This window comes from Vidua chalybeata, chromosome 4 (genome assembly GCF_026979565.1).
Source record: "Vidua chalybeata isolate OUT-0048 chromosome 4, bVidCha1 merged haplotype, whole genome shotgun sequence".
In the NCBI taxonomy this organism is placed as follows: Eukaryota; Metazoa; Chordata; class Aves; order Passeriformes; family Viduidae; genus Vidua; species Vidua chalybeata.
The window spans coordinates 24,371,401-24,399,250 of NC_071533.1; positions in this window are offsets into that span (position 1 = coordinate 24,371,401).

Genomic DNA, 27,850 nt, shown 5'->3' on the forward strand with positions numbered 1-27,850 from the left:
AAAGTGTTTGCTCCCTAGGACTAGAACATGACTGAGCAAGAATGAAAGCATGTGGTAAGAGTTGATAAAACACCTAGTTACATACATATTTCTATGCAAAACTGAGGACTGGGGTTGTAGAAAGTGATGTGGATGCACAGAAAGCCATGCAAAGTTCATTAAAGATGCACCTCGTTTCTTCTGACACCTTCTTGTTCTTGTGCCTTATGTATGTTCTCAACGAATTACTGTGCACGATCACTACCTTGAAGACAAAAAGGATTTTGAAGAATTTGTAAATTCCATTCATAAATTACACTGCTCACCTTGTATTTGCCATGCTGCCTATGTGTGAGAACTAGTTTGTTGTTAGAACTGACTTTCTTTCAAATCAAGAAAGTTAGCTTATGTTTTGTTTTATTCTGTGTAATCCCAACTGTAGACAGTAATTCGTTGTACGTGACCATTGAGAGGAGTAAGTCTTTACCACCCTTGACAACCCTGAAAGACTAGCAGCAATTTCTGGGATTTCATGGATGTCCAGGTATTTAGGTATGATAACAGATTTTACACAAACAAACACATTTTTTCTTTCAAAAAAGATGAGTTAGAATAGGAAGGAAAAAATGAGTGCCATTACTCACTAATCCTTTTTTTTCCCTGCTTCGGGCCTGGTCTGTAGCAGCACTAGGGATTTTTCTTTCTTTTAAGTAAGCATACAACTGAACCCTTGCAAGTGTCAAGACAGAATAATTCCTCCAAAGATGTCACTTGCTGAAAAGCTCAAAACATATTTACATAGTTGGTCCTGGAGTAAACTAACACCACTGCCTTCAAGACAGGGAAAATAATGTTTTTTACAAAAAAATTTTTGGCCTCACCCAGAGTTCAAATAAACTACAGTTTCAATTCTATCATCAATCCATGACACTAATACTGACTACAAATTTGTGTCTTTAAGACTTCAAGAACCAAAACAATCTTTGGATCTAAAACCGACTTGATAAAAGAGGGGAAAATGACAGTGGTTGACAGGTGGCCCAGAGAGACTGTGAAAGAATGAAATTCTGATGTTTGTACTTTGAGTATTCTCCCGCAGTTTCTGTCTTTAGCATTCCACAGCTGCATGCATTGCTATTCTGAGATTTAACAACAAGGGTAGTTAGGATGATATGGCATTAATTTGAGGGAAGAAAGAACAATTTAAAATTGGACAAAGAAAAGGATACATTCATTAAGATGTTGACACTTAGTAGTGTCTGAAGCAAATGAAATTAAGTAAAAGATGCTTGATGTTTTAGCTGGGAGGAAGCAGTGCTAATAGTCTTTACTTGAGTAATTATGGCAATAGAAAATTCCTGCTGTGATCAGTATTTATTAGATGTTAATATTTTGGTAATGCTCCATATTGCTGTTAAAATGTATTTGGTGGTACTTTTACAAATAAAGCCAAAAGCATGTTCAAAGGGTGGTGTTAACTGATGTTCCCAATGAACCATTTAGGAGTTTTTTTTTGCTTTCTAAGTATGTTTCAGCCTTTTGCTGTTCCTTGCAATGCTTTGAAAAAAATGCCTAAATTCTTACTGCCACCTATCCACTCAGTTTTTTTTTTCTTCCTAATAACCAGTAGGCCAGATGGAAGAGTTGTGATTAAGTGGTCTATTCTTTTTCAAAATATCTCAAATGACTCAGTTCTACCCATGAATTCATTCAAGAAAGGAGATGAGCTCCCTCCAAGACAGGACCACATGTTTTTGAAAAATATTCAGTTTCACTCCAGTAACTCCAAGTCCAACTGCATTCTCAGGTAACCTACTACAAATATTTGTTTCCTTGACCATTTCTATTAGGTGGTCCCATTACCTAGGTATACCCTCTCAAAAAAGTCTGTTCCTGTCTTCCAGTCAGGATTGCAATTTGTAGTATCCTTTACCAACAGTCATCTGTGAGATTATTAAATCCACAGCATCCCTCTTAATGTCCCTCATTTTGTCTTTGATTTGTTCCCTGCCTGATCAAACTGTTCCTTCTTTTATTACCATTCTCAAAGCCTATAGACAGATTTTCAAAATTTCAAAATTTTAGTGACTTTAGTCCTTTCAGACTGAAATCTTTGATTCTTCTCTGACTTGTAGCCTGATTCCTATCTGTCTGGTTGCCTCTTCTATTGTATGGCTCATTTGCATTTGCATTATGTTGTTTCCTGTATGAGAAATGAGAGCTTTCTTCTCAGTTATTGTATCATTAGTCTCAAGCATCAATTTGATGCAGCCAGGAGTAACACCTGAAAAGTTCTGGGACAATATTTGGATACATTTGTTGTCAAATTCAGTCAAGTGTTTAAGGAGCATGTGGGACCTGTGACCCTGAGGAGCTATAGCAAGCCACAAATGCTGCTGAATTTCACAGCATTGTTCTGCATCATGACACGCTAGAGATTTTTAGTAAACAGCTTAGACAAAATGATATATTTTCCAAAGCCATCTTCTGCAGAACATCTGAAAATTTCCCTTGTGAACCCTGCAACTCTCAAAATCAATATGAAAGTTACTATGAAAGTAATCTAACTTTGCTAGTGAGAACATAGAATTGTTTAGGTTGGAAAAGACCTTTAAGAACATTGAATTTAACCCTTTAACCGTAACTTCCAGTTTTGCTGCTAAACCATGTCCCTAAGCACCATAACTCCTATATGCCCCTTCAGATTTTTCTTGTCTTTTAAAGTTGTAGCCACTGAAAGAACATACACTTAGAGTTATAGGAGCAGTATTAGAAATTCTGCTTGGATTAATGATCCAGTGGATTAAAAAAAAAAAAGAGCGAAGAAAAGTTTGCTTATTACTATAAATAACAAGAATGTCAACTTTCTATGAGGACTCTTGACCTACTCTCTTGACAGATCTCCCATGACTTGGCTATTTCATATAATATAAATAGCTGTGTTAAGACCATTGTCCATTAACTTAGTTATATTTTGAAATTATGCTTTGAAGTTCAAATACCTTAGAAGGGGAAAAGAATATTTTAGACATTGAAATAGATGCAGGGGTTTGGAAAGAACAACTGTTTCTTTCTAATAATTTCACATCACAAGTCAGACCATATATAGGTGTAAAGAAGTTAAAAAAGAAGCTGTATTAATTTAATATATAACATTAGAGATCACTTCATCCACATCTGTGTTAATCACTGACTGCAAGCTGAGTGTATTATAGAGGGATTAGCAGCTATTTCCCAAACAATACTGCTTTTTCTGTAACACTGAACTCAGTCATGCCTTCTTTTCCACCAACAGTGAATAAGTAGAGATAGTATAGTCCCATGTGACAGACTGAAAGTTAAGGAATCGGGAAACATTCACTTCAGTTTGAGAAATTGTGTGCTGGGATCCTGCGGCATGGGTTTTTGCTCTCCCCGGCTGCACGCGGCTCTTGTGAGCCCGGCTGTGGCGTAGCTTCCACGTGCTGCCGGGGTTTGCTGCCGCGGGTTCCCGGACACGGCTCCGTGTCTCGGGCGTGTGGGCTGGCCAGCCTCTGTTACCGTGCGCTAGGGACCCGGCAAAGAGGTAAGGAATTTGTCCATTTACTCCGTGCGTGGCAGGAACGGTTTATTGGTCACACATGGCGCGGGTCGATGGAAAGATGCGACTGCTCCCGGCACTCGCATGGGAGAAAATGGTGCCTGGCTGCCGGTGGGATAGGGTTTTATGGAGGGGCGGGGCGAGAGGATCCGCGGCCTGCCGGCCAATAGGGGCGGTTGCCGTGGCGGTGACGCCAGCAACAGCGACCAACCAGAGAACCCCGCAGGGGCGGGCACCGAGCTGCGGGCTGAGCGGGATCCTGTGGCTTGGGGTGGCCAGCACGAGGTTTCCCGGGGCCGGACGGCAGGGTGGTTACAGGAGCGGCACAGGGGTAAGAATCCGGCAACAGGCAACATGGGGCCAGAAACTGCGGGGGGGGACAACACGGGGGAAACACAGGATTACAGAACTTGACTTATTTTAACATAAATTAAAAACCCTAATCTAAACCCAAACTCCGGGATGCAACAGGATCCCACTTCTTCTGCAATGTAAGAAAAGTGACCTGAACCCTACATCACACATCCAAAGAGAATAAAGACATTTTGTGTAAAAATTAAAATTGGGCAACAGGGATTTCCCCATGACCTCAAAATTCCTGCACAGCTTCTGCCTCCCAATGGCCAAACAGGCTGGAGTTAGAGCTACTGGGTCAGAATTGGGTCATAGCTAGGAGGTTAGTGCATGGGAATATGGTTTAGGAGTTCCAAGATGTAGGGGACTTGCTTCAGGGATTAGTGAAAAGAATTGGGTTGAGGGACTAGTGTGGAGTGTAGGCTTAGAGATAAGGGTTGAAGCCCAACTGAAGTGGTCTGCAATCACCATCTGAATCTACTGCCCTGATGACTCAAATCCCCATGATTTTTTTCATATACTGAATCACCAATTTGATGCTCTGAAGGAACCTGAGAACTTCTGAACTATCAACAGTGAGTGGAACCTTTTTACACAAAATTCCCTGTAGATAATTCTCCTTTGTTTGAACATCCACTCTGAAGGTAGAAAGAGGTTTTATATGACTATGTGGATATGTCCACATAGTGAGGAGACCCAACTATTGGAAGACAGTGGAATCTGGTATATGGAATCAAAACTGACAAGAAAATGAGTTGATTTATCAGTGGTAGTGGGTTCCCTTCCACTAAACAGGTTGACTGAATCCATCTGCCAGGAAAGAAGAGCATTCAGATGAATGGACATCAGGCAGCTGGTGTCTGATCCAAGAGTGCACAAATCAGATAGTTGATTCTAGGAGAGGAAGGGAAGGAATAGATATCTATGCACAATAGAGATGGGAAAGTGGAACGAGTAGCTGATAACATTATTAATATCACAACAGAATTTTAAAGTACTGTCATGAAATGGGTTCAAAGCCACACAGGTTACCTACTATGGTTCAATTCTGTTCTGTATCAGTTTATTTGTTAGGAGATAAATGTGAAATTGCAATTCATTTGCAATTGATGCTTAAGGCTGGTAGACAATAGTATATATTGTTTCAACTAAACTAGCTTTAAGGCTGATTTAGGTTTAGTTGGTCTAACATTTAGGCTCAGGCAAGGTATTTCAAGATCTAGACAGGAATGAAACCTTACCTTCCAATAAATTTTCTGTGGTACTGATTTTCAGTGTGTTTCAGCATGTGAAAAATATCAGAGGATATGTCTAATAGTTCTTCTGTAATCTATAAATAACCATTGTTTTGGATCTTTTCATAAATAGGATTGTACCTTGCCAATAGAAATTCTATTACTTCTTGATAAAAATAAAAAAGATGGAGAGAAAGTAGAGATTAAAAAAAAAAAAAAAAGCACTGCTTGGTATTTTATTGAAATTCCTATAAAATCCTAGCTGAATCTGAGTTTGAGCTTGCTTGAATAGGGCTACACTAATAAGCTAGCCAGAACAGTTAATGTAACAGGCAACAAGTAACATCAGTCTGTCTGGAAATTAGTATTAGGAAGTATTAGGAGCAGTTTTATTGAATGTTTCCTTATGTAAGCACTCAGAGAGGGTATTAATAACTTAATGAAATCTGAAGGTAGTACTGAAATTATGAAAGAGGTGCTCACAGTATTTGAAGCAGATAATAAAATGCTAATTTTAGGAAAATACAAATTATATAGCTGAGGAGGATCTCAGCAATGCCTTACAAAAACTCACATACGTGAGTGGGAAGAGATTCACATGAAAAATAGTTAAAGAAAGGAGATCTCAGGTGACAGAAATGTGGTCGAATACAATGATGGCTTATAGTGATGCTGCAAAGATAACCCACTCAAACCTGACTTGCTGTCCAACAGCATCCAAGGTAGGGAACTCTGTATGGCACTAATATGACAACTCAGAACAATTTATTATCAGAGAAATAACAAAATATGGGTATTTCAAAGCCTCTGGAAACCATCCTGTGCTGCTTCTTTCTATGCTAGTAAAGTCAAGACTGCATAAAATAAAGGTGAATTTTGGAAGAAGGAAAAAAAAAAAAAAAAAAGCTGTCAGGACTGTTCTCCATAGCTTCTCTAATACTGACGTACATGTGTTGAAATTGCTTATGGCAGGTTGAAAATAAACAAAGGAAAAAAACCCATACACAGCACTAAGCTATGTAATTTCTTTCCAGGATATTGCAGACACTAAAAGTTTTCTGGTGATCAGAACTGATTGGGTACATTAATGGAAGAAAAAATTATCTAGGCTATTAAAAGAAAGATGTCAACTGTGGTCAGGAAATTTTAGAGTAAAAAACTAAAAGCTGGGTGTCAATTCTTGGGAAATATATTTCTCATTTTCTTTCTAATTTTCCTTAGGAATCCTCTGCTGGTGTTACCAAGTATGGTATACTGACCTAGACAGACCTTTTGTCTGACATTTTGTGGTTGGTTGGTTGGTTCCATTTTCTCACTAAATCTTCTTAAACCTAAAACTGTGCTTCATCTAAACTCAGTAAGTAATCCTCACCATTACAAATCTTTCTCTTTACATTCCAGGGTTCATATAAGTGGTTTCTGAGTCCATGTGGTTCATGTGAGACACCAGTTTTTCACTAAATGGTTCCATTTAAAAGGAAGACATTTTCTGGGAAGAATGAGACTTACTTTAATATGCATTTTTTTGCTACAATTGGGAAAAAATGTATTATTCTACTATGTCACACATCCCTTCCTTCCAAGTTTCTGTTTTCCTATGCTTCTGATCTCTTAAAAATTGATATAAAGTGATGTACTGGAAGTGCAGAAGAGCTGAAGGCAGAAGTGCTTAATGCCTTCTTTGCCTCAGTCTTTAGTGGGAAGATGGCTTATCCTCAGGACAAGCCCTAACCCTCACCCTAACTGTCCTCCTGGGTTGGTAGATGGTGTCAGGGAGCAGAATGGTCCCCCTGTTATCCAGGAGGAGGCAGTCAGAGACCTGCTGGGCCGCTTCTATGTTCTATGTTCATAAATCCATGGGACCAGATGGGATCCATCCCAGGGTGATGAGGGAGCTGGCAGATGAGCTTGTGAAGGTCTCCATCATTTACCAACAGTCCTGGCTCACTGGTGAGGTTCCAGATGATGGGAAGCTGGCCAGTGTGACACCCATTCACAAAAAGGGTGGGAAGGAGGATCCTGGTAATTACAGACCAGTTAGCCTGACCTCAGTACCCAGTAAGGTCATGGATCAGTTTATATTGAGTGTCATCACACAGCACTTACAGGATTGCCAGGGTATCAGCATGGCTTTAGGAGGGGTAGGTCGTGTTTGATCAACCTGGTCTCCTTCTATGACCAGGTGACCTGCCTGGTGGATGCAGGAAAGGCTGTGGTTGTTGTCTGTTTGGACTTCAGCAGGGCCTTTGGCACTGTCTCCCACAGCACACTCCTGGAAAAGCTGACAACCCACGGCTGTACAGGTATGACAATAGTTACAGGATCCCGGCCTAAAATTTCATGGCAGCATCTGCAACTTTTGATAATGATGTCTGCAAAAAGCTCATAAAGACCTGGAGCTGTTTTTCAGGACCTGAAAGATAGAAATATCCATTCAAAAATATGCAATTTGTCTTCCCATTTATCACTCCATTGACACAACCAACCATCTGCATGGTATTTCATCATCTCTCAAAAGAAATAATTGCACATCAACAGAAACATCTATCCTGGTAACAAATTTAGATGTCAAGGCCAATTCAACAACTTCTACAGCCTTTTTTGCTGCAGCAGTCAAACGTCTCTCATTGGTAGAGGAAGTAATTCCTGACAATAAGTCAGACAAAGATTGCGGTTGATGATTAGTTATCCCCAAGTATGGCCTAAGCCAACCTATTACACCAGCCAATTTCTGTACATCAGCAACAGTTTTAACTTCAATTTCCAATTTTACAGGTTGAGGCACATTTTGCGTATTGGTGATTATCAACCCCAAGTATTTCCAAAGCATCTGTTTCTGAACTTTCTCTGAGGCGATAACCAAACCAAAGGCTTCTAAATTTGTCACAGCACATTGTTCAAGATGTGATTGTAAACAACAATAATTGTTGTTTACTTTTGGATGCCAACAAGATATCATCTATATAATGATAGCAATAACATTTGCTAAATTGCTCTCGGACCTTAGGTAAAGCCTGTGCCACACACCATTGACAAATAGTTGGAGAATTTCTCATTCCTTGAGGCAGATCCGTCCACTGATATCTTTGGCCTGGTTCATCATGATTTAAAGGCACAGTAAAGGCGAATATTTCCTTATCCTGATCAGCCAATGGAATTGTAAAAAAGCAATCTTTCAAATCAATGATAATTATTTCCCATCCTTGTGGAATCATTGTGGGTGTTGGAAGACCCGATTGTAAAGCACCCATTGTGGCCATCATAGTGTTTATCTGCCACAAATCATGCAAAAGTCTCCATTTATCTGATTTCTTTTTTATTACAAACACAGAAGTATTCCATGGGCTGAATGATTCTTCAATATGCCCAGCTTGCAATTGTTCTGCTACTAAGCCTCGCAGGGCAACAAGCTTTTCAGTAGACAGGGGCCACTGATCAATCCAGACAGGCTTATCTGTCAGCCATGTCAATGATACAACTGGATGTTCAAGGCCCTGCATCTCAGTGGCCCCCACTAAAAATCCATTGTAATTTTAACACCCCATTGGGTTAAACAATCGTGTCCCCATAAATTAAGTTGAGCATTAGTGAAATAAGGTCTGATGTTAGCTTGTTGGCCTTCAGGATGTGTTGCAGTGATTGCAATAGCAGGTAAAGCACCAACAGGTGACCCACCTAACCCAATAACTCCAAAGGTTGATTGAGTGAGGGGCCATTTTAGGGGCCAAAAAAACAGTGAAATTATAGTTACATCTGCTCCCGTGTCAAGTAAACCTGATATTGTTGTGATTTCTGGATGACATTAACAGGGGATGGAGCGGAGGCAGACAACTCGAAGGGGGGCAAAGGAGGATGGACGGCTCAAGGGGAAGTGGAGAGGAGGCGGACGGCTCAAGGGAAAGCGGAGGCAGAACGACCGAACCACGGGAGGCCGGGGGAAGAGCAAGCGACCCATGAGATGGCAGAGGGGGAGATAGAAGGGCTGATGACCCAGTCTGTTCTTCACTTTGCTTCTTCTGTAACTTCATTTCAGCTAATTTCTGTGCAGGTGTAAGGTACTTTGATTTAGTACTCAGTTCAACTAACTACTGAGCAGGCAAAATATACACAGGTTTAATATAGTTTTTTGGAGATGAATACTGAGGAGCAGTCGCAGCCTGCCATTTGATTCTCATGATAGCAAACCCTGGGGGAGCCTCCACAGCAACTGCAGCAGACTCCTTAGGGGGAGATACATTGACAGGCTCAGCCCCATCTTCCTCCTCTTCCTTCACTTCAGTTTCTTGCTCTAATTCCTCTTCCTGCAATTCCTGCCTTCTATCTTGTTCTGCTTTCCATTCCTTCAACACCTCATACAACAGTCTCCAGGTAGTAGCCAAATTGACAACCGTCTTATCCCCCTTTGATATCACTTCCCATAGTCTCTTCCCAACATTTTTCCATGCCCTGACACTAAAGGCAGTGTTGGCATCAGCTTCAAAGTCCTTTGATTTACATGATATCAGTAAACTACGAAGGGCATAATCAAAAGCTCGAACATTTTTCCTTTTCAAGAAGGCTTTCCACATGGACAAAAGAGTCTTTTCTTCATTTGATAAATTATTTTCCATTATTTTTTCCCAGTTGCTCACCTCGAATCAGATATCTGAATTAGGTCCAGACCTCCTTGCTGCCTTCACTCATTAGGGTGCTTGGTTGTACCCTTCAACTTTTTTCTCTCTTATTTCCCACCCCTTTTTTTACAGCCCAGTTGTAATCACGGTGGACGGTCACCAGATGTCGCCATTGAGCCCCACACAGTGCAAAGCACCAGGGCTCAGTCAGAAGCCTGTTTAGACTTACTTATTAAAGCAACATGTTGCTTTTATAGTCTTACAAGATGTTTACATTTACTTAACGAACACATACACTGCCCATTGGTCATAAAGAAAAAACAAAACTTTCAATAGGTGAAAGGAGCTATGCTACTAAGTCAATCAAAGTCCAGATCTTTTTGCTTACACTTTTCTCTCTCTCATTCCTTTAGTTGTCATGGTGATAGCCTTGGTAAATTCCTTGAGAGAGATATGAGGCCTTCCTTATCTTCAGGAAGCCTTTGCTGGCTCACAAGAACAGCACAGAAATGTCTTTCCCACAGGTATTGGGTCTTTCATTAGTAAATTTGGGGATGACACTAAGCTGGGAGCATGTGTCTATCTGTTGGAGGGTAGGAGGGCTCTGCAGAGAGACCTGGAAGGGCTGGATGGATGGGCAGAGTCCAATAGGATGGAGTTTAATAAGTCCAAGTGCCGAGTGCTGCATTTTGGCCACAATAACCCCCTGCAGCGTTACAGGCTGGGGACGGTGTGGCTGGGCAGTGCCCAGGCAGAAATGGACCTGGGGGTTCTGGTTGACAGCCAGCTGAACATGAGCCAGCGGTGTGCCCTGGTGGCCAAGAAGGCCAAGGGCATCCTGGTCTGTGTCAGGGATAGTGTGGCCAGCAGGAGCAGGGAGGTCATTCTCCCCCTGTACTCGGCACTGCTGAGGCCACACCTTGAGTGCTGTGTCCAGTTCTGGGCCCCTCAGTTCGGGAAGGACGTTGAGATGCTGGAGCACATCCAGAGGAGACAACGAGGCTGGTGAGGGGCTTGGAACACAAACCCTGTGAGGAACAACTGAGGGGGCTGGGGGTGCTTGGCCTGGAGAAAAGGAGACTCAGAGGTGACCTTATCACTCTCTACAACTTCCTGAAAGGTGGCTGTAGTCAGGTGGGGTTGGTCTCTTCTCACAGGAAACAACTGACAGAACTAGAGGACACAGCCTTAAGCTGTGCCAAGGGAAATATAGGTTGGATATTAGGAAAAAGTTTTCACAGAAAGAGTGATAAAGTACTGGAATGGTCTGCCTGGGGAGGTGGTGGAGTCACCATCTCTGGATGTGTTCAAAAAGAGATTGGATGTGGCACTTGGTGCCATGGTTTAGTTGAGGTTTTAGGGCATGGGTTGGACTCGATGATCTTGAAGGTATCTTCCAACCTAGAGATTCTGTGATTCTGTGTGATTCTGTGATTCTATGAATTATTAAACTTAGAGAAAAGCTTCAGGTTTATAGGCCCTCAATATTCCTTGAGGAATAGTGTGCTTTATTTTGAATAAAATAGCATAGCTGTGATGAATGCCTATAAATTCTTGTCATGCAAGGAACATTCTGCTTTTCTGGATGAATTTAAAAGTATCTCATGTAGACAATTTCCTAGGAAAACAAATTTCTTTTTAGTCCTGTGGTACAGCACAAGTGTCCTGTGATCTCTGGCAGAATTATTGCATAGACAGTACTTACTTTGTTGCTGTTCATAGGCTTATTTTTCACAAATTCCATCTGTATTGCTACAGTGAGAAAAGCTTGTGGCATTATGTCCCCAGGATTTTCAAAACAAAAAATAAAGCTGGTAAACTTTAGGTTAACTCTGATAGTCCTTCCTGAAATTATGCGAAATATTATTGTATGTGATCTTACCAGTGACCTGCCTTCCTGGTTTCTTAATATAATATGATCTTAATTTACAAAAATTAACTGCACTAGAGTGAGCTGAACTGAACACTTAGTGGTGACTCATCTGATAGAAATGGCACACTTAGTGGTGCAAATGATAGACTGTAAATTCTATGCTAAAATGTCATGTCCTTTTCGTGTGTGTGTTTTCTCAAATTTCTTAGCCTAAACTGCTGTGTGTTTGCAAAGCTTCTGTTTCTTTCTGAAATAGAAAGGATGAAAAGGCTATATTGGAGTGGATAAAAAGGGCTGTGATCTGCTATATTTTCATTGATAATCAGACTGAATTTCCTGAAAAGAAATATGTTGCTGAAACAGTGATTGCCTCAGTATACTTTCGGCTTAAGACACAAATTTTACCATTTCCTATTATGAGGTTAACTTTTATCTGAATAGGAGATTCACTAATTTTTAATAGTTTAGTGGTAGGATTACTTCCAAAATCATCAGGAAAAAAATAGTATTCGCCTTTTATATGATACTCTGCAATTAAATTTAAGTGAAATCTAGACTGAAGTATATGTACAGAAAATTAATGAATACTAGCATCAAATATAAAAGAATATGTATTTAAAAATCAGTCCAGTAGTGAGACAGTTGAAAGAGTTGAGGGTGAAAATATTTTTTGTTTGCTGTAGGCAGCAATTCATTAGGGTATACCTCACTTTCCAGTTAGTGGATAAAAAACCCATTTCTATCCAAGTAGGGAAGTTTTCACACAGACAAACAAAAATCTGATGTTAACCAGAGAAAGGGCAGAGGTTTAGAGGGATCAGTATTCTGATCTGGCATTCTACACTCCCACCTCCTTATTGTTGTGTACTAGAGCAGGGTTTGTGACATTCCAATCCTTTGAAACACTGCAAAAATAAGTCTCTACAGTCAGGTGTTCCAAACAAAGATTGGGCATAGGGGAAAGGGGGGAGAAATGAGTCCAAATCCCTAAAGATATCTCAAGTGTCTATTAAAGATCCATGGGGAGATTGGAATAAAATCCCTAAAGATCTGATTGATTTTTTAAGGACAGTCCTCTTGGGTCAGACAACCAAGAGATCTGCCTGAGTGTGGTGGGTACATTCTATCTGTAGCTTTTCAGTCTAGTCAGTAGTAGTAGTCAGTAGAGAATATGCACCGTGAGTTGTATATTTAGTAGAAAATTACCAGTGATAAGAAAACACACATGGGCTGTCAAAAGCTGAGCTGTTAGAGGAAATTATTCTTTCCATTCGTTGTCAGAATCTTTCCTCTCTCCCTTGCCAAGGTAACTGCTTATGAATGCCCGCTGTGAGTGACCCAGGAGGTAGGTCCTGCTGAGTACCGAGGAGTGCATTCCTCAGTGTGGAGTGAACTGTGCATTGATTTGCCAAAGAACGGAGCACAGAAAAGAGCTGAATATGTAAGAGGGGAAATGAAGACTTCCTAGTTCCTTTGTGCTTAGGAACAAACATCATCCCAAGCACTTTCCTTCACCACTGGTCTCAGGATGGAAACAATCATGGAAAGTTAACAAGCAGCACTGTTGTCGGATGGTTATCTGCCATTCATAAATGTTTGTTCTGTCTGTGCTGAAAAGTTGAAATTTATCCTGCGTAGCAGGTAAAGACATCATCCAGCCCTGAAGGTGCTACAGGCCCAGTGTTTGCTTAATCAGAAGACTTTTATTTGAGCGAACCAGAAATGGTTACACCCTAGGGATACTTCTAACAAAAGGACATGGTGTGCTAGTGAAATTGTGCCTGATTTCCTCTGAGTTTACCATCTTAACTAAGGATCCTGTGCTACAGTACAGATAGGACCTCCTCACTCCATGTGTCTGGGATACAAAGACCATTTAAGTACTATGGGAATGAAAGGAAGAACAAAAAGCTAGGAATTTTCTGTCTGGAAAACGGAAAACAGAAGGGAAAGTTAATAAGAATGCATGGAAAAGATGAAGAGGGAATAATTCCTTTAGGGTTTGTCATTCAAGTATTAGTTTTTCATCCAAGAAATCAGGGTTATAAAACGAAACTACAAAGAGATAGATTTAAAAAAACCCAGAAATTTCTTTGTGCCTTATATAGTGAAACTGGGGAGCTCTGCTGCAATGTGCTGTAAAGACCAGTGTTTACATGGATGCAGAAAAGCAACTAGAAAGCTTCGTAGATGAAAAAGAGGTGCTAACCTCTTGTCAAGAGCTGATACATGATAAAGATATTACCTCAAACCCCAGAATGTATCAATGAAGTTCACTAGATGATCTTTCAGGCCCCTTCCAACCCAAGTCTTTCTGTGACTGTATTAATTTCTTGCACCACAAGTGATTTATGTGACCAGATGACTATATGGGGAAGGATAAATACCTTTGTTTTCTTACAGTCTTTCTTAGGCATGTGCTGTTGCCTGCTGTCGGACCAGTTGGAGGTTGGGTGAGTCTGTCACTGTGCAAGCTAAGCCCTTCCCTGATACAGATTTCTTATGGTGAACTCAGATCTCTAAACTGTAACAAATGTAATGAGAATATTCACTGTAGTTGCTGTGATTGACATGGCAGTAGCTGTACTTCTGTCCTGGCATGTCTGTAACTGCAGCCCCTTAGATCATGCATGTGGGATCTTGGGAGGGCATTAAGAGGAGATGTGAACTTTAGCAAGGAGGGAGTGAAAACAAAATTATGGGACCACTAGTGCATGAAGTAATCTCTGCACTTACTGACATTTTGCAAGGTCAGTAAGCTTGCTGCTGCTTAAACAGAAAGCTCAGCTGTTGCTTTTTTCCTCTGGTTTGACTTCATTCATATGTGTCAAGATTCTAGAAAGCTGCCAGTAAAATTTCTGTCTAAAGCCTCCAAGGCTGGCATCTTCTGTTTTTAGGTAGACAAATATTTTGATGAACTTTTAATTCAGTACATTTATTAGACATGCAACATCCCAAGTCACAAAGTAATAAGCCGCATACAGACACCTACCAGCTTTCCAGCTAATTGTTGGAGAAATCTGATTTTGATTTCTGCTGCACTGATTGCTACTTTTCTTCCTGTTAGAAAAATTGCTCACCACCTGTGCCTTAGCAGTACTGTTGATACTCTAGGTGTTACATTTATTCTAAACTTGGCTATGTTGCAAAGCTGAGAGTATTTGCTAGCTTTGAATTAGGAAGTTTTCCCTTCTGTTTGCATTTCTATGCAAAGGTACAGGAAACTGTTTCATTTCAAACTGCCTTGCACATGTTTATATCAAGAAAAGATAGATTTCTTGAACCAACATGGTGGAGGGAATTAGATAACTCAGATGAACACTTGTCACACAAATTTTGGTCATGCCTATGATCTCTAAATAGCTTATCTTACCCCTCTCCTTTTCTGTTACCTGCTGTAAAATGTACATCACAGTCCACTTCTGATAGCTATGTGCAATCATGCCTGCAGTATGAAACCCAGCAATCTGCAGGGCTGGGTTGCTACAAAAGTAGATGGTACACTGTAAAAGGGAAGAGAAACGGAGATCTCTGAATTTGATTTCCACTAATGGCAGAGGCCATTTGTGCTTTGCACATACAGAGCACTTAATGAAACCATTTTTCAGATATATGTAACCCCTTTTTTTAATTTATATCATAGGTACACATTTTGTAATTTCCTCAGGTAATCAATGTTAAAATTGAGAAATAATGATTTCATTTTTTTCCTCCATTAATACACTACGGTGTTGTTCAGAAGATTTCAGTTATTCACCACTATTTGTCTCCATTAGAAAATGGAAGAGTGTTCAGGGAGAGAAAGTTGTCTAACTAAAGTCACATTTATATTTTTTCCCAGGAGAATATTCTGGCTATCTTGGACCTACAGATGTAAACAGTTATGCAAATGCTGCACACAGTTCAATAATACAGTTAACTTTGGTACTAGGCATGAAGAAAAACATACTGTAATATGAATAAGTAGTAATAAAATCACTTAGTAGTTCTCTTTTCTGCACTCACCTTTTATTTGTTTCTTAAGGTTGAAGCTGCTGTTGCAAATACACTCTATCTGCTCATGTAAATTCATGTTTGAATAACTGTGCAGTTATTGCTAAAAGTAAGATAACTCCTTTTAAAATGCTTTTCCCGACTGTGCTGTCAGCCTCTAGCATCTGCACTTCAAAAAACAAAGTTTAAGGGTGAATTGAACAAAGTTTCACATGGTCTAATCAAAATTGTGCTCTCTTGCAGTGGTTTCTAAGAATGCCTAAGTACCTTCCAAGCATTACAGATAAATGGAATTGTAATATTATTTCAGTATACTGGTCTCCAGTAGGTATCCCAGCTTAAAATTGGGTCCACTGCAGAGTTATTGGAAGGAGCAAATATCCTTGATATTCCGAACTATTTTTCTAAAACAATTTTTATACTGATGAAGATCTTGAGAAATGAAGTTTGGCAGGTTCAGATTGATTCCATTCTTCTCTTGTGTTCAAATCTGACATTCCTAAAGTAATCACAGAAGAACTGAGTGAAATTCTGAATGCTGTAAATGTTTTCGACTTGACACAGTGACAAGTTTACAAGACTCCCTGCAGGATCTGAGCTAATTTTAGATGTAATTACGAAGGTGTTTTTAACTGATTGTGTCTAATTAACACCAGAAGATTTGGCTGGAGCTTTTATAATACTGAATTCATGTAAGCTACTTTATTATTTTGGTATAAATCTAAACCAACTTAATCCATCTGCAGTATCTCTAGATCAACTGTATACGAAAAATAAGTCATCTCTTAGTTGCAAATACTATTATATGAACCATTGTTCAATAAAGCTTGAAATGAGCACAATTGTGCTATAATCTACTCAAAAGTAACTTTTATTTTAACAGCTTACAGGATGATGTCCTGTATTCTGCATCCAATGAAGGGAATTAATTTCAAATGTTTATAGCATTTTTATTTCCTAAAAGGAAAAAAATGAAAATACCATAAAATATTTCTGCTGTTGAAACATTTCAAAGAATCATAAAATGTTTTGGGTTGGAAGGGACTTCAAAGATTGTCCAAGTTCCAACCTTGCCTTTATCCAATTCAAACAGAAATAACAGATGTCTAGTTCCTAAACAGAAGGATTTTTTGTCATGAACTTAGTTACTGAAACCGAATTTCATAATAAGTTCATTAATTGTTTCTGTGCATTGCCTGCTAATGATCTTGTGAAATACACAATGGAAAATAAGTGTGCAAACACAACTGTGTTTGGGCTGGAGAGGGGCTCACCTTCTTCTACTTTTGAGAGGTAAAATGTTTATGCAAACATTGTAACACACATTGGCATGAAAGCACTTTACCAGTCATGCATAAACACTCTGGTCAGTCCTTTCCAGCTCCTTGCAAACTGTAGGAGACAAACTATACAGAATGCCATATTAAAACCTTTTGTCCTCATCAGCTCTGCAGTGCAATTCACCCACGCAACTCCAAATAGATGACCTAGGGAGGGGCATTAAGGGAGTTTAGCAGGAAAGCAAAATTGGAGACATTTGATTCTGGCTTTTTTTTTTTTTTTCATGCTTTTCCTTTATGTCTGGTTGGAAAACGGGGCACAGTACGGAATGACCGATAAGATTCTGTGTGGTGGGAGTAAAAGAATTGACATGATCAGAGCCTTAAGCTGCACTTAGCTGGTTCTTGACACTTTAACAGAGTGATATATTGAGTGCTGTCAGTGATTCAGGTGCTAAACTTTATATTAATGCTTTCCTTATGTTTTCTCTGTGACTCATTAGGCACAAGTCATGTGGTGCGAGGTGTCAATACCAATAGCCAATTTTCAATCAAAAATAAAACTATCACAGAGGTAGCTGGTGGCAGAAATGTCTCTCAGGAATGCTTGCTTAATGGTAGATCATGTAGCACAGGAAGGAGGACATACCTTACTCATGTGCAATCTTACATATACATGGTAAAAAACATAATTGCCTGTTACAGAATAAGATGTAAACAGATACTCTGCTCATTTATGTAGCTGTAGCAAAGACAATCTCATTTGAATTTGGATACCTGAAAGGTGGATTTCTACATCTAAGCTGGTTGTCTAAGTTTGCTGTGCAGCCAAATCAGAGTTAGCACTTCCAGGCTGTGGTGCTTCAGTGAAGCTGAATCATCCTCAGGAAGATCCTGTTGCTTCAGTCTGATTCCAGAGAGTTTTGATGAGCATCTTTGGAAACAGCTACAGTCAGGTGGGGTTAATGAACTGAATTCAAATATATAGTTTGTATTCCTCTGACAGAAGGGAGTCTTCTACCTCATTGCTCAAGTTTGTTGTATTGTCCTAGTTTTGCAATAACTCAGTCATGTGCACAATACTTATTTAGATAATACCAAAGTTTGGTTTTTTTTTTTTTTTTTTTTTTTTTTTTTTATTGTGGAACTTTAAATGAATGGAGAGATGTATGGTAGCAAAACCTATTAGCAAGATTATGCATTCTGGGCAATATAGGAAGGTCTAGAATGTGAGAACAATTCTTCATTTAAAAAGTATAATACCTTCCCTTTTTTTTTTTTTACTAATAACTCAAGTGATTTATATACCATGTACATGATTTAATTCTGAAAATAATAAAAACCATACCACATTCAGAGATAATTCAGACTATATTCTTATTCAAACTATATTCTTGCATTAGTTTTTGAAAGCAATATAATTTCAGTTGTTTTAATGATGAAAGGAACTGAGAGGACCAAAAGTCCAGGTGATTTTTTTAGAATTAGTTGATTGTGCTATTAATCATTCTTATTGCTTGCTTTGCCATTTTCATGTGTTATTTACGTAAACATTCATAAATACTTGTGGACTCTTTTCATGTTGTATATTTAATTTGGTAGAAATGTTTTGCTTTAGTATTATCTTCTTTCATTTTGCATCTGTAGCTGTAAATATGAAGGCTTCTTATAAGAAAAAGGAAGATTAATTTTATGTGTGACATAGCTTTAATTTGCAGCTACTTCTTTCTTTCCTCCTTCCCCGGTGTTGATCCATTCTGCCTTGCATAATGTAATCCTACTGTTTTTACCCTGGGAGGATTTTTCTTTTACATGTCATACAGTTTCTAAACTAGATTTTGCTACTTGTGCTGATTTTTTAAACACCTATAGCTATAAAAGCAATAAATCTTTACCGTAGTTTACGTGAGGGACTAAAGCGTGGCCACCCTTAGTTAAGAATATCTGTTATTCCCATAAAAACTTACTTACACCTAGGCAGCAGGATTTATCAATGTCCAGTGAAGGGAGAAGTTTAGTTTCACTGGTTTATATAGTTTAGGAAACAATAAATTTCAGTGTAAGGCTGTCTAGAAAGGATGCTTCTGCACAGCTGACATTATCTCAGAGAGAGCCCATTCTAAAAACATTCTGCGGAAAGACCTAAAATACACTGTAACTGACTTATTTGCAAATGTATTATTTGTGTTCTCTCCTGGTTTGTTTTGCTTTACTTTAAAATATTCAGAACTGGTAGAAATTATTTTTCTTGCCTATAGTTTTTATATCATCTTCTGTGACTTTTTTAATAATAATTGTGAATTAGAAAAGACAGAGAGGAAAATATTGAAATGTGCTGTTTCATGTTTCCTCAGGTCTGTATTTTTGTTAATCTGAGAAAAAACCCCACTGGATTTAATCCAAATAGTTATGTAAAGACAGAAATGAATGCTGTGTAGTTTTTGCCACACTTATCTTTGCTCTGCTTTTAAAATTGTATGTATTTGTTTCCAAGTACAAAAGTTTTTCTTTGCTTTGCATTTATAATTTAATTTAACTTGTCAGTCTCTGGGATAGGACTGAGAAATTGTGTCTGTGGGTGTACATGTAAGAAACATTCAGTTATTTTTCGGAATGTAAAAATTAGTATTTAGCACTAGGACATACTTTGGTAGATTAGAATTTTTAAGCATCTAGTCTAACCCCCTGTGCAATCCACGGCAAACTTTAAATTACAAGGGAAGTGCCCAGAGCTTTGTCTGGTTGAGTGTTGGATGCAGTTTCTCTGGGCTCTAATCCAGAGCCCGACCATTATAAAAATGAATTTTGTTTTTCTATTTATGCAGGCAGAATTTCCCTTGCTTAAAATTTTGAATATTTTTCCTTGTCCCTTTCTTGTGAAGGTACATAATGTCCCAGTCTTATCTATAATCAATAATGTAGTCTCAGAATATAAATATAGTTGTCAAATCCTGCTTCATTCCTCACCACAGCTTTGAGAAGTACTGCTTACAAAACAGTGGATGAGATAATACTAATGACTCCAGTATTTTTTATCTATATGTGGAGTGCTATATTTTCAATACTTATTTAATTGAAATTTGGTCAGCATTATCAGTCAACTTTTTCAATCAATATATTCCCCACTATATTTTCTTCCTCCAATATCTAAAGTAAATGTCCTTTTAAAATATATACTCTATTAGATTTCTGATATATAATGATTAAGGTGTTGTAAGGTAGTTTTTCCCACTTTTATTTAGGGGTTGTATTAAAATGTCTATTGCATACACAAGAGGAGGACAAACAGAAATTCTTGTGTGGTTTTTTTGTGTGTGTGTGAAAGCAGACTCTAACTACACAACTGTTTGAACTGTTCTGAAAAGAAGTAAAGTTACCTTTAGCTCAGGCTTTTCCTGTTTATTTTTTGGTATAAATACTCTGGGGTCCAATCCTGCCCTGCAATTTTTTTCTAGAGAAGTTTAATTTGCAAGCAGCAAGAGATGAGGTTCCTCTGCAGCTTTTCTCTGCACTACCTCCCATTCAATTTAAAAAAATTCCAAATATACCCTAAATGTCTCAGACAGACAAGTCCAAACTGATACCCAGGTCTCCTAACTAGTCAGAAACAGTTGTAATCTTTTCAGTCCTTGTTACAGTCTAGCCACATGAGTGTATTTTACCATAGTGTGGGTGCCTGACTTTAAATTGCTTTCACTTGTTCTCCTTGAGCTGAAAATTACTTATTCAACAAGTATGTTCATGAGAGCAAGATGTACCATTCCTAAAGAAAAAAAGACTTTTACCATACTTGCAAGATATGGAAGTAGCTTTACAGCTCCTCCTTGAGAGGCAACTTGGTTTTTTACATAAAGTAAAATTGCATAAGGATAAAAACATAGGAATGTAAAAATAGAATGTTGCTTAACATCTTTGACCTCGAAATACTGACAACACCAAGTGAAACCTATAACAATTGCTCCCCCAAGTACAAGAATGAGAGCTTAAATTGCTGGGGAATGTTAGTGTTTTTCAATAAAGTTACCAAATATAAATGGGAATATAGTGGTGATAAAACAGCTTTCTATCTCAAATATTGCCAATTAGTAATAATAGCCATCGTCATGATGAAAAAATAAGATTGTGTACTTTTTAGTTGCTCTTTGACATCCGCCAAAACAGCTTAATTTTAACCTCTTCCATAGGGAGAACAATTAAAATAGAAAAAGGTTTTTACTTGATTGCATGGGATTAAATCACTATGGTTTATGTAACTATGAAGGAAAATAGACCACTGACTCACAGGAGTTTTGAAAAGCTGTCCTTGTTGCTGTCCCAATTAAAGATGTATTGTGTTCTTTGGTAGCTGCTTAGGTTTCTTTTATGTCTTGGCTTCCCATTATGGATAACAATATATTCACCCATTTTTTCAGTGTCTTTTCAAATAGTATCTGCACGTCCCAAGCACAGGACACTATAAAAAGGGTCACCTGTTCAGCAAAGCTGAAATAAGATTCTACTCCCACTAAACTTGGTGAATATTTGTGTCCAACTTAAAACAGAGAGCTTGAGTGAGAATTTACCAGTCTAAATAAAGAGCACAAGAGGGGAGGGAGCTTATCTCAAGGGTCTGGAGTTTTTTCCTTGCTTTGCTGTAACGTGTAGTGGAACACTTCTGTTTCTTGCTTCATTTGCAGTCACCTGGAGCTTTTACTTCAAAAAGAAGCTAAACCACATGCTTCGATTTTATTATTTCAGTTCATATATTTTATCAAATAATTACAATAATCAGCATTGATAGAACCTGTAGAATTTGTAACATTGTTAGGATTATTACAATATTAATAGAAAAGCTCTCAAAACCAACTCTTGGAATCTCTCAATTGCTGAATTCCTAATTCTAGTAAAATTCTACTATTTTTTCATTAAGAAGATATCAGTAATAGTAGTATAATAATAATAAAGTCAGTGTATATGCAAATAAATTAAGTACTTACCAGCTAGGCAAGGCCTGTCACCTGAATGGTCTCCTCTGCCATCCCTTCTATTTGCAATTCCATTGACTAATTAGTGTGTTGCACCTTGTTATTTCCTGGAGACAACCTCTGCCTGCCTTTCTCAGGAAAAGCTTCTCTTTCCTGTCCAATGAGAGTTGCAAGGTGCTCCCCAGCTTCTGGGCAGGGGAAGGAGGAGAAGGTGGCCAGAGGGACAGGAACAGAGTGGCATGAGATGTTGCAGGAGCACTGGGCAAGAGGCAAATGGGACTGACCCTGCAGGCTACAGCTCCACCCAGAGCCATGTTTCATATGGACTGTGCACAGAGGAGAGAGCAGCTGCTGTGGAACACATCTGATGACAGGAACAAAATTTCCTGCTTCCTAGGGTGGATGCTGGGACAGATGAATGCATGAACCTAGACACTGATTTCCTCCACAGTCAAAACATGTTAAACCTAACTGCCCCTTCTCCTGCCACTGGGAGTGGATCTAGAAGATGGCTGTAGATGCTGAGCAGGTCTGTCCTCCTAGATGGAAAGCTATCCCTGACAACAAGCAGTTACAGAAGTTGAATAAATTCTTCTTTACTTTCCTGTGACCATAAATCAGATGCAGACTGCTTCACCATGTAGTCAGACATACTGCTGTGCTGATATTTGTGAGAAACATGGGACAAAGTATGTGTAGATTTGACTTCCTCTTTACAGAAAATAAATATGTAATATTCCCATTTCTTTGGATAAAGATTTGTGTAGGCTTTGCAGGTCATTGTCACCATTCTTTTAGTATAGTTGAGATTAAAATCTTTGAAGGAAATATTTCCCCTCTGTGACAGTTACTGCATGATCTGATGGAAAAGCTTCCTAAGACAACAATGAAGTGACAAAAAGAACAAAAGCATTTGGCTTTCTATTAGACTGCCCAAAAGCAGTAAAATATTTAAAGGTTTTGCTGTCTATTTATAGTGCCATTTATATTCACTAGTTCAGTAAGAAATGTAGCTGTCTCCAAGCAGTGCACAAGATAAATGACAATGGACTTTCTGCCTGCAACATCTCTTAGTGCCACCATCAGTACGTAATAACAAGTCAAAAATAATAATAAGAGTAACAGATTTTGAAAACTGCAGAATGGTGATTAGTTGAAGGGAAGTTATTTTTAATTTCAGAAAAGGGCAAAATGATTTTTTTTTTTGTATGAGGAGTAGTAATTGATCTTACAACATTTAATTCACATTTATTCAAACCTAAAGCATACATAATACATAGAATAGTTTTGCAATAATGCATAGAATAATTTTGCAATGATAAGTGATCAGTTAGGATTTCCATTATGTCAGAGGAAAAACAAATTGCCAAAGATTTGAATGACTGGAATACACTCACGTGTGTTGTGTTGATCTACAATCTGAATGTGGCCTTCTGACTTCCAGAGCTTTTCTTGTCATGTGGCCAGAGCATCTGGAAGCACAGAGCTGTCATTGAAAGATTATATTGTTAACTAATAAGTTAATCTTTTATGTGACATTAAAAATTCTTGGAAACCATTAAAAATTCTTGGGAATATGTGGAATCAAATACAGAATAAATAGTAGGTGGAAGATAACTTTTACACACTGTTTTCAGTGCAGTACTAGAGAATCCCTAGGCTGTCACTTTTCTCTCCCGTGTACCTGGTGTGGCTGTCTTTCGCCGCAGGCCTCAAGCTGCGTAATAATTGGTATTGACTCCATGATTGCAGAAGGCTGATTGATTGCTTTATTATTATCTTATACTATGTTATTATACTATATTTGTTAAGAAACTCAGTAACCCTTACAGCCAGTCCAATACAGATTTAACCCAGTTGGTCAATCAATCTAAACACTATCCAGTGTCCAATTAAGAAATCACCCTTTGGTAAACAAATCTCCATGACATATTCCACATGTGCACAACAGCAGGTGCAACAAGTGGAGATAAGAATTGTTTCTCATACTTTTCTCTGATATTCTCACAGCCTTCCCTGGGGAAATGCTTGGGAAATTCTGTGCCTGCTCTCTGTGGCCAGAGGGCTGCTGCCACAGCTGTCCATCACTGTGAAAGTCTGCAATAAATATAAAGCAGTCACCATGTCATTGTTGGGTATTTGTCAGCTACTAGTATGAAATGAATGAATGTGGAAGGATAAACTGGAATTGTAGGTAGAAAAATATTGAATTTTGTTCACATTTTGTTCTCTATATTTAACATCATGTAAATGTCTATTTTTTTTCTCTTTGTTAAGTGGAAATATATGACTAAAAGTATAGCATATCAAATTGCTATATCTAGAGGAAAGTTAGGTTCCTCTGCTGAAGAAGTAGCTCAAACACAAAGTACCTCTTCCTCAGTGTTGAGACCTAGCTGGTAGCCATACAGAGCTCTTGTCAGCTCATTTATCTCAGCATTTCTCCCACTGGTGGTGACTCCTCAACTGCCAAAGTGTCCCCTAATCTTTCAAAACCAAATCAGTGTATTTCTTGAGGATGCTGGAGTTGTGTGAGTACAAACTGAAGTGGGACAGAGCACTGGAGTTCTTGCTGTAGGGTAGTGTGTTGTTGATAAATTTTGAAGTGCCAAATGATTGTATGAGATTAATAAACGTCAGAATAACAATTACCACAGGGATCTCCCTGCAAGCTATTTCCATGGTGACCCTCTATAATAATGGCACACTGAGGGTGTGAGAGGATGGAGGAGATAATGTGGAACTCACAGTTAAACCTGGGGAGCAAGCAAATAATACTTGAGAAGGATATCAGTAAAGAAGGAGAAACCTGTCTTGCTTTTGAAAGTGACCCAAAACTAGGTGACTTGCTTTGATCCAGTGGCAGTGTGGAGAAGGGCAGAGAGGCATAGTGCAAAATACAAACTGCTGTTTTGCTGGAGGTTTCTCTTTAACCAAGGCCCTCTTTTATCATGTGAAACAGGAGCACAGAAAATCTAGACACATCTGGATAGGAAGTTGCTGGAGAAGAGAGGAGAGTGAGAGAGAAAGAACATGAAAAGGCAAACACTTTTAAGATCATCAGTTACAAACTTAATCACCTGGGTTTGATTTTTCTTATGCAAGTTTTTCATTAGCTATGCAGGTGGCTGAGCACTGGAACAGATCACCCAGAGATGCTGTGGAGTGTCCCTCACTGGCTCTTCTCAGTAGTGCCAGACAATAGGACAAAAGGCAACAGGCAGATACTGATACACAGGAAGTGTCACCTGAATATGAGTAACCAAACTGGGGATGATAACTCTGGCATACCTAGGGATCTCTTCTCACTGGAGATATTCAAGAACCATCTGGATGCAATTCTGGTGACCCTGGATTGAGCAGGGTTGTTAGACCATTGTGGTCCTTTCCAAGCCAATTCCCTTCCAGTCCATTCTGTGATTATGTGATAGGTTTTACAGCTGGGCTAGAAGCCTGGAAACTTGCTTATTAGTTGGTACTTATGAGCCAAAAATGTGAGTAACACAAATTTGGCTGTGTATGACTCTCATCTCCCATCCCTTCATAGACTGTATTAATTGAAACACTGCAAATTCATTTGCTAGTAGTTGAATAGTGAGAATAATAAATGAAGCCAATGAAGCCAATAAATGAAGCCAATTGAAGGTTCCTTTTCTCTCTTTATGACAAAATGTAATTCCTCAATGCAATCTTAAAAGAAAAGGAATAGCATTCAGAGTAATGAAAATTTTGCAAGGAGCAGGGAATCTGACCTGAGCATTGTCAGCTCTGAGCTGGTAAAAGCAGGAGCTTTATTTTAACAAAACCAAAAAGCATTCTCTTCACCTTTAGCTTCCTGTGGACTTCAGTAAAATGTACTGGGATGTTGAGCAGGACTAACAGCAATCTGGGCTGCATGGGTGAAGGTTACTGGGTGCACCTGGAGGGACTGCTGCTGGGATCAGATGGGATGGCCCTGAGAGGGGCAAGGGTGAGCAGGCATTGCTTGGTGCAGGGTGTATGGTTCAAGTAACCTGCCTTGGGGTGCCAGCAGAGTGGTAAATCAGTAATAAAAAGCTTGAAGAAGTAGGACTACTGTGCCAAGGAAATGCTTTAAATGCTATTTATGCAAGAAGCATATGGAGAAAAGAGTCATGTTCCTATCTGGCATTAAAGGTTCTGAGTCAATAATGACCTTCTTATTTTCATGACTTCTTCTGATGATTGTGAAGGACCACAGCAGCTCTGAACAGTTTTCTTCCTGTCAGTGGTAAGTGTGGCCTTTGAAGGAGAATAAAGCATTTAGAGGGTACAATTAAAAGTTGGGGTAGCCTGCTCTTGTTAATGTTCTGGCTGACAAGAGCTTTTAAAGTAGGTTTGAAAAAAATAGAGTTCTTAAAGCACTCAGTAGTGAAAGCATAGCTTCAGAATGGAGAGATTAGAAATACATTCTTTGAAGTTAACACACTTCTGACATTTAGAACAGACTCATTGCACATCCTGTGTAATTCATATCTGTTTAAGCTGTTCTATGTACATTGCTGGAAAATACTGGTTATGTTTTACATGTAAAAGTAAAATTAACTTTACCCTCTGCATGACTGCATTTAAAATACTCTTATCAATTAGGAAATAAACTTGTTAAAAACAATTAGAACTTGCAGTAAACTGTGTCCTAGACTTTTGTATTTACATTACAAATAAATGTAATCCAAAGAGAAAACAAAATGGGGAAAACTGTAAAACTACAGGAAACTTAACTGTCCCAGTATTATGCTCTATTAAAGCTATTAAAGCAGCTTTTTTTTTTTTAAAGCTTCCTTTTTCTGGCTGAACCACTTTGGTTTGATACTAATCAACTATTGGTGGTAATTAGAGAGTTTAAGGAAGTTCTTTGCTGAAACGTCTCTGTAGCTCAGAATGTGGTTGCGGTCAGGTCTAGAAATGCACAAGTTAAACTACCTGCAGCTGAATTCTGCTGCTCCCTTGAATAATGTCAGTGCTGCAGTGGTGTCCCAGTGGACTGATGACTTACAAGTTATGCTGTGGAATCTTGATTGCAGAGGTTTGGTGCCAACTATGCTGTCTTCTACATGTAAAAACTTTTAAGTTTTCCTACTGTTGCTATGGAGTTTTGTGTCCCAATCAAACCAATAGCTATCAATTGTTTACTCTTCAGTTGTACTAATTATTACTGTAGCTATGGGCCTTTGTGATGATTAAGTTCACAATCTTTGGTTTTTTTTTTTTTTTTTTTTTTGGGGTTTTTTTTTTTTGTTTGTTTTTTTAAATTTACACAGGGTTTGTGTAGTAATTAACAGAAATTCTTACACGTAATTTATCAATGACAAGTTGCCTTTATACATCTAGATGAAATTATGATCACAGGAAATTATATATGGGAGATCTCAGAGCTGTGTTATAGACTTCTTCAGGTTCAAAGTATATTTGATCATGCAAAGGATGCTGCAAAAAGTGTGGGGAAAAGGTGTTAAAGTATTTTTTAAACTTCACTAGTACTTGTTTCACTTCTTTCCTAAACTGTGGAGTGTTCTTAGAGGTGTTACCTTGTAGTGCTACATTTTGGTCAGTGCTTCTGCTGGTAACTTAATGAGAACAAACTTCAGGAAGTGTTTTAACAAAGTACCCGTTGTCTGAGCATGGAAAAAGAAAAGTTGGGAACGTACAACCTGCCTAAGGTGTCTGTTCCAATGGAAAAGCAAGGAGAGATGGAGGAGGAAAGTTGTACATATCTGAATTTGTGTTACTTACATGTTTGGCTCATTAGTACCAACTGATGCAATTTTCTGGGATTCTTGGCAGAAGATACCAGTCATTACCTCACACTACACTTCCAGGTTTTATTCACACTGTTCTACTGGGTGTTGGGGTACTTCAGTGCCTTGTGGTGTTCAGTTCTTAGTGCCTTCTCAGCAGCCCAAAATACAAATGTGAAAAGTGTGAAGCATTGCTCCTGCCAAGCTGTTAACTGCTGCTGCC